Source organism: Saccoglossus kowalevskii, chromosome 16 (genome assembly GCF_978046115.1).
Source record: "Saccoglossus kowalevskii chromosome 16, keSacKowa6.1, whole genome shotgun sequence".
Lineage (NCBI taxonomy): Eukaryota > Metazoa > Hemichordata > Enteropneusta > Harrimaniidae > Saccoglossus > Saccoglossus kowalevskii.
The window spans coordinates 6,896,387-6,908,897 of record NC_140656.1 but is presented as its reverse complement, the minus strand read 5'-3'; positions in this window follow the sequence as shown (position 1 = coordinate 6,908,897).

The following is a 12,511-nucleotide window of genomic DNA, read 5'->3' as shown; positions in this document are numbered from 1 at the left end:
TTACCCTGGTTTCACACTCCCCCGGTCTGTCCAAGGATGCCACAGTGCACAGAAGCACTAGGGCATACCCAGGCAGACCCAAACGAAGCAGGGTAATGCGAAAACAAGGTTAACAAACTCGAAAAGCACAGCATTAACGGAAACGTGGGCGTCATTCGATCGTCAACAGAACCTTTACATATAATGTCCCTAGAAATGTTTTCTTTAGAAATGTTTCAGAAGATAGAAACGTGTACACCTAATTGATTCACACTAGACGATACGCACACTCATTCAAACTTCTCACAAGTACCTGTCAGCCTTAGCCAGAACTAGAGGATATAGGGAATACAGTGCTGATGTCTCCCCTAGGGCAGTGTTTGTCGCAATCGTGCGAGTCCCACCCCCTGATATGCCCACGGACAACCCACCTGTGGGTGGCTCCGCAAACAACATCGTGACTCACCACATAGTCTTCCAGATTGCTAAGAAAACCATGCCCGTGCAGGGTATATAACCTATTCGTTGGTTACAGATTTGTCGCTACAAATCATGCGAGTAAATCAAAAACGATGACACGAACCACAACTGACTAAGAACACACGCTCCGCCAACCTGTCAAAACCAGGCTCTTCACAAAAAGAAGTCTCATAACACTATATACATATATACAAATAGCTCACCCACTGCTGCCCTGGAACGTAAGCCTACAACGTAATGTCCCATGGAGATCCCGCTGTGTCGGGTCATGCAATTCCATATCGCATCTGGCGTTTGACTATATAGGCATGCCTCGCCACGGGCATCCAAGACCAACAGTCAACAGACAAGGTGAAAACTAATTCATGACAGTTCAGTAAAGCAGATCAACCCTTTCATGTTGCAAGTATACGCTACCAAAGTGATGGTAATACTGCAAACCACAGATGCCAACTATGACAACAATGCTCACCGCGCTGCAATCTCAAACAAGGGGACGGCTGATCAAACCGACCCTCTCTAACTGATACACTAATACACACTGGGTGATGGTATCTAAACGCGGAGAAAACGTCAACAAGACCGCACAACATGGACCATGGCAAGTCAACGCAGGTACCACAAAGCAATGCCGCCTTAGTAAGCTTTAGCAAATGTGCCGCAATGCACACCCACTAACCGTACCGAACTCCATTTGCTCCAGTTACCTTAACGCAGGAGGAAAATCCCCATCTATTTGGTGGATGGCGTACCCTCCTAGATCTAAGTATCGGGTCGACACCAGATGTTGCAACATCAATAGTCGTCGCCGTACTCTTCCCATGTCCGTCAGAAACCTTAGCCGACTCACATGGAGAAAACTTCCAGGTCTTAGGTGCGCGACGTACGCGCTTTGATCGCCGTGGTAACTGGACATCAGATGACGTGCAAGTCACTACCTTTGGATCATTATCCGACTGTGCTGGGATACTAACTGCTGATTCATCTTCATCAGATGCATCGTACATGGCACCTTCATTTTCCATTTGCGTATTAACCTCGTGAACGGTATCAGACAAACGATCAACATCATGCTGATGTCTATCGATATCTCCAGCACTGGCTGGTAAAGGCGTGTCTAAAATACCTTGCGAGAAAGTCTCACGACTAAACGGATCTGGGGCTTTAACGTAGCTTACCCCCAACTCAGTAGAGGACGGTGCAAGCTCATTGTCATAAGCACTTTCTGCTACGCTCCTATGCGATCCCTCGATGGCTTCGTTCATTGCCATCTGTGGGTTTACAGTCCTCAACCTGTCAGCCACATTCTCGCGTACGTAATAGTGATTATATCGTCACTATCATATCCACTACTGGTGGACATATCTTTCGATGAACGGTGCGAGTCCTCCCACCCTTATCAGGTCTAATGACATAAACTGGGAGACCTTCAAGTTTGTTTACCACGTGATGGGGTGTATCTTCCCATCGGTCGGTAATCTAATTCTTGACCCGAAGAGTAACATTCTTTACCAACACTAGATTGTCTGTGTGCAGGGTTTCATTCGGTATAATCTTAGCGCGATCATAACGACGCTTATTACTGGCTTGTGACTTTCTATTAGCCAGAATAGCAATCTGCCTAGCCTTTTCTATTCGTTGTTCCAAATCATGTATGTATTTGGAGGTAGATGCAATCGGTCTCTGATCATTGGGATAAACGTTTAGTCGCACATCCAATGCAGTACGAGCTTCCCTTCCAAACATAAGCCTGTATGGTGAAAAACCTGTGGTATCGTGACGCGTACAATTGTATGCATGGACCAATGCAGGAACGTACGCTTTCCAATTGGCTTTCTTGTCATTTTCTAGCGTACCCAACATGTTCAACAATGTACGATTCATCCTCTCGCACTGCCCGTTCCCATTAGGATGGTAGGGCGTAGTATGGGACTTCTTGATGCCCAACAATTGGCAGAGTTCATGCACCACTTTTGATTCAAAGTTACGACCCTGGTGTGAATGTAGGCACTCAGGGACCCCATAGTGAACTATGAACCCCTCGTATAAATGTTTGGCGGTAATTTTAGCGGTCTGATTACGAGTCGGAATCGCCTTAGCAAATTTGGTGAAGTGATCGACGAGCACTAATATGTTAGCAATGCCTCCTTTCGACTCCTCCAACGACAGAAAGTCCATAGCAACCAGTTCTAATGGTTGTGTGGTCGTAATAGGTACCATATCAGCTCGGGTCTTAAGGCCTGCTGGGTCTTTTCTCTGAGTGCAACGTTTACAAGTTCGCACATAATTCCGCACATCGCTTTCCATATGCGGCCAGTAGAACCCAGATCGCAACGTTTCAAGAGTATGATCACATCCAAAGTGTCCCATTTGATCATGCGCTCCAGCCATAGCGATGTTACGATGACTGGAGGGCAATACCAACTGAAAACATTTCTTATCCAAACTATCATATCTAGTTCGGTATAAAACGTTGTCCCTAAAACATAGTTTATCCATCTCGCGTAAAGCTGACAATACCAGCGGCGTCTCTTTCCCTTTCTGGCGGCGATCAGGACGTGTTCCAATTCGCCTCCAATGGATTAGTCGTGATACAACAGGATCGTGTTTCTGCAATTCAGCCCAATCTCGAGGAGACACTGAGATGAGAGATGACTCATCAGGGTACTCTGGCGGAGATAGGAACTCGTTAGGAATAGCTGTAGCCACGTGTGCAATGGCCTCCAGCCAAGGTGTCTCATCAGATATAAGATGACTCTGGCCAATCGCACGGATCTCGGCAGAACCAAGTTCTACGGTAGCGTCAAAACGGTTATCTTGTTCATTTAGTGCAGCTGGCCTCAGACGTGGCCGTCTGGACAGCGCATCAGCGTCTGCGTTATTGCGTCCAGGGCGGTAACAGAAGGACATGTTGTAGTTTGACAGTGCTGCCCACCACCAATGACCAGTAGCATCGAGTTTAGCGGTAGTTGCTACATACGACAATGGGTTGTTGTCTGTTAACACAACGGTCATATTCCCATAACAATAATCATGAAATTTCTCAGTCATCGCCCACTTAAGCGCCAAAAACTCCAGTTTATGGGCAGGGTAGTTGCGCTCACTGGGAGACAAACTGCGACTAGCATACGCAACAGGTCAAAGTCTACCACCCTCACCGTCGTCCTGCAGTTGGTATAACGCTGCGCCAAGGCCTTGAGTACTAGCGTCCGTATGCAATTCAAAGGGCTTCGAATAATCAGCGTATGCCAACACAGGCGGGTTACACAAGTGACGTACAAGTGTATCGAAAGCTTCTTGAGCTTCGTCGGTCCAATGAAATGGTGGCGGTAACCGCCTCTTTAATTTAGAACTTTTACAAGGTTGACCAGCCGTTAGTTTGTACAAAGGCCGGGCAATAGTAGAATAGTTTGGTACAAAACGTCTATAGTAGCCTGCGAACCCCAAGAAGGTGCGGATCTCACGAACATTAGTAGGAGTGGGCCAATCACGCAATGCCTGGGTCTTATCAGGATCCGTTTCTACCCCGTGCTCCGATACCACATGGCCAAGTTCTTAACGCGATTTCGGAAGAACTTGCATATTGAAAGCTTTATCTTTAGGTCGTTCTCCCTCAATCGCTTCAAAACCTTATCTAACCTCTTGACATGTTCCTCAAATGTTTCCGAAAACACAACAACGTCATCGACATATGATTGACATATGACATATGCGATCACCCAGGGCTCTCTCTACTGCTCTTTGACAGGTTGCGCCCGAGTTCATTAAGCCAAAGGGGATGTCTTCTTCTGCCATGGCTAACTGCCAATAACCGGATTTCAAATCGATGGTAGAAAACCATTTAGAACCGCGCAAGATGTCTAGGCCTTCCTCGATACGAGGTAGAGCATAAGCGTCTGGTATGGTTTGACTATTGAGCTTTTTATAGTCAACACAAATTCGGATAGTCCCGTCTTTCTTTTCGACTAAGACTAATGGTGACGACCATGGGCTGCTAGACTCCCTGATGACGCCACTGTTCAACATATCACGCAATTGTTGGCGCACCTCGTCATACAATGCAGGAGTTATTCTCCGTGCACGCTGTTTGACGGGTCATTCGTCACGTAAATTTATCTTATGTGCGACATTTGTGCATCGTCCCAAATCGCTATCTGATTTTGAAAAGCTAACATGGTTACGTTGTAAAACCTCTTGCACAATCTGCATTTGTTCTTGCGGCAACTGTACATCGGCCATATCGAAGTCCAGTCCGCCTGCAGTCAAGACAGTCTTAACAGGTGTGTCCTCTGCGGCAATAGCCTCTTCCCGATACGGTCGCGTCTTGATGGACTGCGCTGCCCTGGCAACCCCTACAACCTCACCAGGTTTAACGCACACCGGTGACTCTGTTTCGTTAGTAAGGACAACCTGTGATCTGGAAGCAGCGCGTGCACAACCACAGTGACCATAGGCCGAAGTGACCAATCACGAACATTGGCTCGTGATGAATCCGGTTCGATAACAGTCTCTACACTCACACCGGCAGGGCCAGATTTAAGTGAAGCAGGGATGCATGCAACAGTACCTGGCGGTATAGTCAAAGGCCTAGCAACATTGGCCCTGACCCTACCCAGGTTACCCTGAGGACCCACGAAAGCGTCTTTCGCCCTCATAGAACACAAAGCATGTCGAGCCACAGGATGTATACGTGCTCTATTGGCACGACTACGACCAAGATACGGACGGTCGTATAGTCCCAGCAAGTTAGTCCCAGCCGTGACAGGTAAGTCCGCGTTAATATCCGTGTCTTTTGCAACAACCGCCAAGAGAGTCTTAGTCGGCGCGTCTCCAAACATTTTACATTTAAATGATACGTCTACCTCTATGATCCCCTCGTATTGGAGGTAATCATCGGTGACACCTAGTATATCAAGTGATTGGTCGAGAGATGAGTAAGGTACATCGGAAAGGTGTTTGTGATAGAATAATGATGCAATTATAGTAACTTGGGATCCAGAATCAATCATCGCATTGCAGCGCACACCATTGACTGTGGCCGCAGCATGATATAGCTTCCCAAGGATCCGTTCGTTTATAGGATGTCCATTACGTCGGTCAATAAGTGCTTTGTTTGCCTTTCCCTTCCCTTTGTAGTTCTTTGTTTTGGGTCGGTTAGGGCATTTGTACGATGAATGTGCCTCGTCCCCGCAATGGGAACATGGTGAACAACAGTCCTTAGACAGGTGGCCAACGCCACGGCAATTATAGCACGTAGGTGGCGGTCTAGTGTCCTCAGACTTCGGCTTCGCGATTGCGTTCGTATTTGCTATGGGTAGTGTATGCCCATTGGTGGCACTCCCCCATTCTAGGTCTTGGGCCCTATTTGCCTCCAGGTCGTCCAGACGCTGAGTCACGTCGCTGTGGATCTGGGCAATCTGTTTCGTCTGCGCAAGGATCACGCCCTTCATAGTATCCATGAGCGCAACTGAGTCGTCCTCTGTATCGCCGCAATGTGTAGCCTGTGCACATGCCTTCTTAGTCACGCCATGCCTACTATCGCGTTCCGCGACTTCTCGCTCAGCCCGACGACATACCTGGCTGAGCTCGGCAAAAGTCGTGCAATTTTTAACCTAGTGTTGCGCTCGGGCTTCTACACGTTCATCTCTGAGAGAACCCCAGAACACTGATCGAAGCGTCTTGTCTACCAGGGAGTCTTCGATGCCCCCCTGTTTACGAACACGACCTAAAGCTATTTCCAACCGGATCGCGTACTGAGACACAGTCTCGTCTTCGCGCTGTGTACTCGCATAGAACGACTTCAGCAGAGCCGGGCCATTCTCAATCTCAAAACGTCGTCATGAACTTATCAATAAGCTCATCCAGCATCACAGTATCACGCACCGTATTGATTAACTTAGCTGCGGTTCCACGCAGCGAGCGTATCGCCGTTCGCAGCGTGTAATCGTCGCTAACGGTAGGATCACCACGAAGCAGTTTCACTTCGTAAATCCACGATGAAAAGTCAACGTCACCTTTTCGATCGGCATCTCCCAAAAAGGTAGGCAAATGAGGTGCCTGTAAAACGGTGTGAGGATTATGATCTCTCGGTCGTATCTGATTGCGGGTGGTAGGAAGTTCATAATCGACTGGTTCATCAGATGGCGTATGGGTGCGTGACAGTTCATGAGTGTCAGCATCCTTTCGTATAGCGCGCTCTAACTTTAGATGCATATCCCAAACCTCCTCGCGTTCACATAATTGCTGTTGAAGACGCCGTACCTGGGTATACAGGTTGTCGGTATCAACCGCATCGACGTTACCTGGCAGATCGTCGCGTTTTCTGCCACCAGGGAGCTTAGGCGTATCCCTGTTCAACCGGGGTACCTCTGCCCCTCCCCCTAAGAGTGTAAACAGGCGTGGCGATAGGTGGTAACGCACCCTCTCCCCCGACTACACCCACATCGACAAACTCTTTCTTAATATCATCCATCTCACTGTCACTCATTCTACGGCATTCACGTCTCTTAAGCAACACCAAAATGGAAATACGGTAAATACAGGGAAAAAAGCGTGAGTGCAACCAGTAAATATCAATCGCGATACGAATGACGAATACCCACAGTAATGCTGTACTCACCGATATGCTTGACTTCACAAATCCCGTCTTCAAACCCACACGTATATTTTCGTGGGTAAAAAAAAAATATTTCAATAAAATAAAATTACAAGTCTCAAAGTCTCGAAAAAAAACTCTAATCCCCAACTCTCTCCAAATCAATAGCCCCACGTGTTGGGCGCCAATGAAACTCGGGTATTTCTCGCACCAAGTCCACCGCGAGACAACGTCCTGTACAGTCTTGTACAGTAAATTCGCTGACCACGAAGCAAGTATAATCAGCGATAACGCAATGGCGTCGCCAGAGAACACGGCCACTCTCAGGAAATCACAACTACTCCTGATGATTCTAGGCTCCTCGATGTGATGTACGTCAAGTTCCCTGAGCCGTATGTTGCAAAAGATCACTCACCGCTCATCGATCAGTTCCCGAGTCGCATCAATTCGGTCATCGACGACACACTCCAACGCTGTACGCCCACAAATTTGGTGCAACGCAAGCTCGACAGTCCCTTTGGTTTCTTCGCTGCACGGGAATAACATAAACTCGTCCGTGGGCTGCAACACCCTGAACTCAGTTCTTTCCCAGCTTTTCGTACACTGACTTGGTGCTTTCCAGAACACGTTCGTGTTCACGGTTTCAACACAATCTCGCTTTCGGCTGCTGCCATCTTTGTCTGTCCTGCACCTTCTTCTCTTGCGCGCCGAATGGCGTGACATCATGGGACGCACCAATCAGTGAAGCGCGTCTCAACAGGCGTCAATCATGAGACCAAAACTTTTCCATGACGTCACAAATACGGGTTACCATAATAAATAACGCACGGGCCCGTAGTAACAAGAAATATAAAGAAAACTACATAGATTTAAAGAAACAGTAAAATTACCCTGGTTTCACATACTTTATACTCTATTTATGTTTGATCTTAATTATTGTAATCCTGTTAATTGATTTAATCAATCCCTGACACCTGGTCAGCGCAATGTATTGTTTTGGCGGCACCTTTCATGTGTGCTATATAATGCGATACCATTTTCAGAGTTCTTTCAACTATCAATCGAACGTCTCTCCGTGATATCGTCTTTCCTGACATATGTATTTCCCCTACAACAGAATGATTGTATTTATGGCAGATAAAAATAGTTCAAAATGTCATTTGTAATGGTCATCTTTTCTGTCGATGTAGTAATTATTTGTGGCAGCCTGAAGCACTAGACAAGAGTAATATAAATGTCTCTATATTATAACTATAATATGAACATGAAAATAAAATGCAGAAGGGGGGGGGGCAGAAAATGTTTTACATGCAATGTTTTATCTCTTCCGCCAAATGTACACTGATCAGTGTCTAATATTCAATGTTCAGCCCGTGCCACAAAGCACACAATATTAGGTTTTTTGAAAATGATACGGTACATACTGTCTGTTTTGTATATTACTTCAAGTGCATTTTAATTTAATCGCCAGTGTAGTCCAGTGTAGCCGATAACCACGAGTTGATTTGTGCCAATTAAGTATGTCTGCCATGATAAGGTCGCGATATGTAGTCAATTATTTCACATATTGATATATATATATATATAATATTCCTTTATTCATGAATGGCCGCCGACATCTTGTTGAAAGCGAGGCGCATGAAAATTGGCAATGAAAACCAGTTAACAAATTACGATATCCATATCAGTATAACAAATAAAAAAAAATGCTAATCCCAAATATGGAATAATTACGCGCGTAAGCACCGGGGATGACAATACATAGAACTTGCCTAATGGGGACGTGCCCCTGAAATGGGTCTGTTTTTTTTTTATTTTAAGTATAAGTATCGGTCTTATTCCTGGTCAAGATAGCTATAAATATCAGTAATTTTCCGATTTGGCACTGTTGTTTCTCATTTAACAGCCTAAATAACTTGAACATTGTGTTAATAATATGTTCTTATGTAAGTGACAGAGGTGTTTCTATGGTCAAAATACATATTTTAATAAATCAAAATACAATGCAACTGTTGGCAAATACGGCAACTGGTGTATTTGGAATAAACAGAGATGACAGGAATGGTACTTTGGTATAAATATGGTTATAGATTTTCCACTATCCAGGTATAAAAATGGTCACACTTTTGAGCACTCAGGGGCACCACCCTACCCAGTTATGTATCAACTGTCCACCCCCCGGGTGTTGTCCTCTAATAATAAAAACAAACATGACTGCCACCATGGTTTGACCGGACTCCACACAAAGAAGTTCGATGTTTCTGTTCTAAACTCGAAGTACAGTACGTCGTCGCATGGACATCCGCTGCGCGCCTGTCGATACTCCAGCTGTACTGTCTTCGTGCATACTTTGAGGTATCCTTGTAATAACCTCATATACTTGTAGACAGATTTTGAAACGAAGATTTTTCTCTGCTATATTCGCACTACGAAAATGAAATATAAAAAAATAAAGGAGCATCTGTAATGAAAGGAAGATTTGTATGTAAACAAGAGCATTTTTCTTTTATTAGGCCACGTGTGAAATGAACGGGAATGAAGATGACGACGTTGTTGCGACTGCTCAAAACGACTTGAAACTAAATTCAAAGTTAAAATATTTCTCCACCCGTTGTGTCATGAATTTGTGTCTCGCTTTGTGAAACAAAATTGCGCCACCTATAGTGCACGATTCCCAAACTTACGTATTCAGATGTATTCCATATTGCCCTTTTATATACACATGTTATCTAAAGAGGGCGCTTTGTGTTCAATGTCACGTTATTCGAGAGATTCAAACCATTAAAACATATACTCTACAGTGACATACTTTTATTATTTGGATTCACCTAATTCGTAATAAGTTCAGTTTGTTTTCATACAATTCTTTTTTATGTTTCAACCAAACTACCATGCAAACAACCGCAGAATAATTAAAGTAGCACTATTAAGTTCCAAGTAAACAATTTCCCTTTGGAACATCAGCTACAAAACCGACAATCATGGATCAGTTTGCTAACAGCGCTACTTTGCCGGCACTCAGGAAGGTGGCGCTCTGTTGTATGTGTATAGCTAAAGAATATACCATACTACCATGCCAACCATATATGCAATCGGATATTGAGGTATCAATACATACATCCGAAATCTACTCGTCGGGTGCACTACAATCAACGTAAGTATAGTCCTACATAACCCATTATAAAATATAACTACTAACACAAAAATAAAAACAGACATATCTATAAAACACACAGTACCATATAGCTAAGCCAAGGGCACTTAATATAGCGTAAATATATCCGATTGCAGGTGCGTATTTAGTATCGCCAAATATGAATCCGGTTCATGCGATGAATATTATTCCAGCAACATTGATTATTATACTAATACAGTCATGAAACCTGAATCTCTCTTGTATGAATATGCGTTCTAAGATAGGTGTGAAGATAGGCAACGTTCCGACTACGTGCCAATGAAGTCCAAGCCATATCAGTATAACAAGTCGCTTCCATGTTCTCTTATGCTGTTAAGAATGTTCAGCAAAGTGTCCTTCAGACAGAGTTGTAGAATGTTAACTGTCTTGTATATTCATTCACTAACGGACGCGACTTTGGGGAAACCTTGGTTAAGGTCCAAATGTTCTTGTGTTCGACCGAGTCTGGTTGACGCCAGGATAGCGCATTAAAATTGCCATTTGATATATATATATATATATATATATATATATATATATATATATATATATATATATATATATATATATATATATATATATATATATATATATATATATATATATCCACATAGCCCTGTCATGTAGTCCCAAACATGATTATGACTTCTGTGGCAAAATGAGCTATGTGTCAGCACTAGCACTTGCAATTGCGGAAGAGAGAACAGTGAAGCTCAATGTCCAGAGCTGTCACCTGGCACTAAAACATTTTTAAAAAATAAAAATAAAAAAATAAATAAAAAACTGTCTTGTATATGAGAAACGCCATCGCCGCTGCCATGGTTACTAATGATTTCACGAGTAAAGCCTGTGCCGCGAAACTTTCTCCAGAAAGCAATCCCTTGAACAGCCCGATGAATGCGTTCCAATACGAAGTTTTTATTAGCTGTTGATTTACTATCATGGTTTTCTATGGCATCAGTTTTGTCGGCAATGAATTGTGGGTTAGGAATGCTTAATAGCTTTTTAGTAGTTAGGTAATTGTTACTTTCAGCAGATGCATGGTTTCAATGGCAACCTCGATTAATATGAGCGCCTACAAGTCGATGACTTAGTCAAACAGAACATAGATCAAACAGTGTGACGTCACTGAGGAATACGTAATGTGATCAACTATTCACGAAGACTTTCTATTTGGACAAACAAATTAGTAAATAACACCTGTCGACAGACGTATGTATAAATGTGGCGTTGTTAATGATGGCAAGCGCTTTACAGTAATAATAAATTCCCCTGTAATGTACAAAGGAAAAGAATTGACGTCATTTTCCCTTTTTATTATGTACCATGCGCTGTTCTATTTACTACAATTACATATGTTTCCCAAATGTGCCCAATTTATGTCAAGCCCGCTATTGTTGGCCCTAGATCATTCAAACTAATCATTCAAGTGTTAAATATCTGTCTTTTCCACGGTAATATCGTATCTTACATATACAATCGATGCCGAAATTGATCACAGGTGCCAAACAGAACCAACGTTAAATCTAAATTTCATCGAAAAATAATTATCTCTCTTGCCAAGATTATGAACTGATGCGCGGGGTGTATATACCTAAAATTTACATGAAAGTTCTTACTGAATCAGTTAAAACTTATAGCATTGAATGACAAATACTGAACGAAATGTGTCACAAACAAGATTGTAACATTATTAACATTACTTCTATACAGAGCGTCACCAGTGCCAAAAAGAAGATATTAATTTATAATCAGGTCGATATATCGATACTATTTTAAAATAATTTACATTCGACAAAGTGAACGGCCTTTACAATTTAAGTTAAAGAACAAAAAAGCTGCTACGTAAGAAATCGCTAACAGTGCAGTTTTACTCAACACGAATAAATTTCACTAGATCTGTAGACAAACATTTGTTCTCAGGCAGGATAAAATCCTCCGATAGTGAGGCATTTTTTGAAAACCCAAGAATGCTCAATTTTTTAGGGCGGAGTACATATAGAGCAATCCAACAGAATCATCTACGTTCAATTTTGAAAAACCACCTTGATTTTCCTTAGTCTATTTTTTGCAATCTTACAATTTACTGCGAGTGTTGTCAAAAATAAAACACTATAATTTCCCTAAAAATGTTTATTTCACTTGACAGAATTATGAACTGCTTGCGTAGGAAATGTACCTCAAATTTGCGTGAAATGTCTTACTGAATCAGGGAATACAGATATCATTGAATGAAAAATATTGTAATATTATTCACATTACTAAATGTGAATTAACAATAA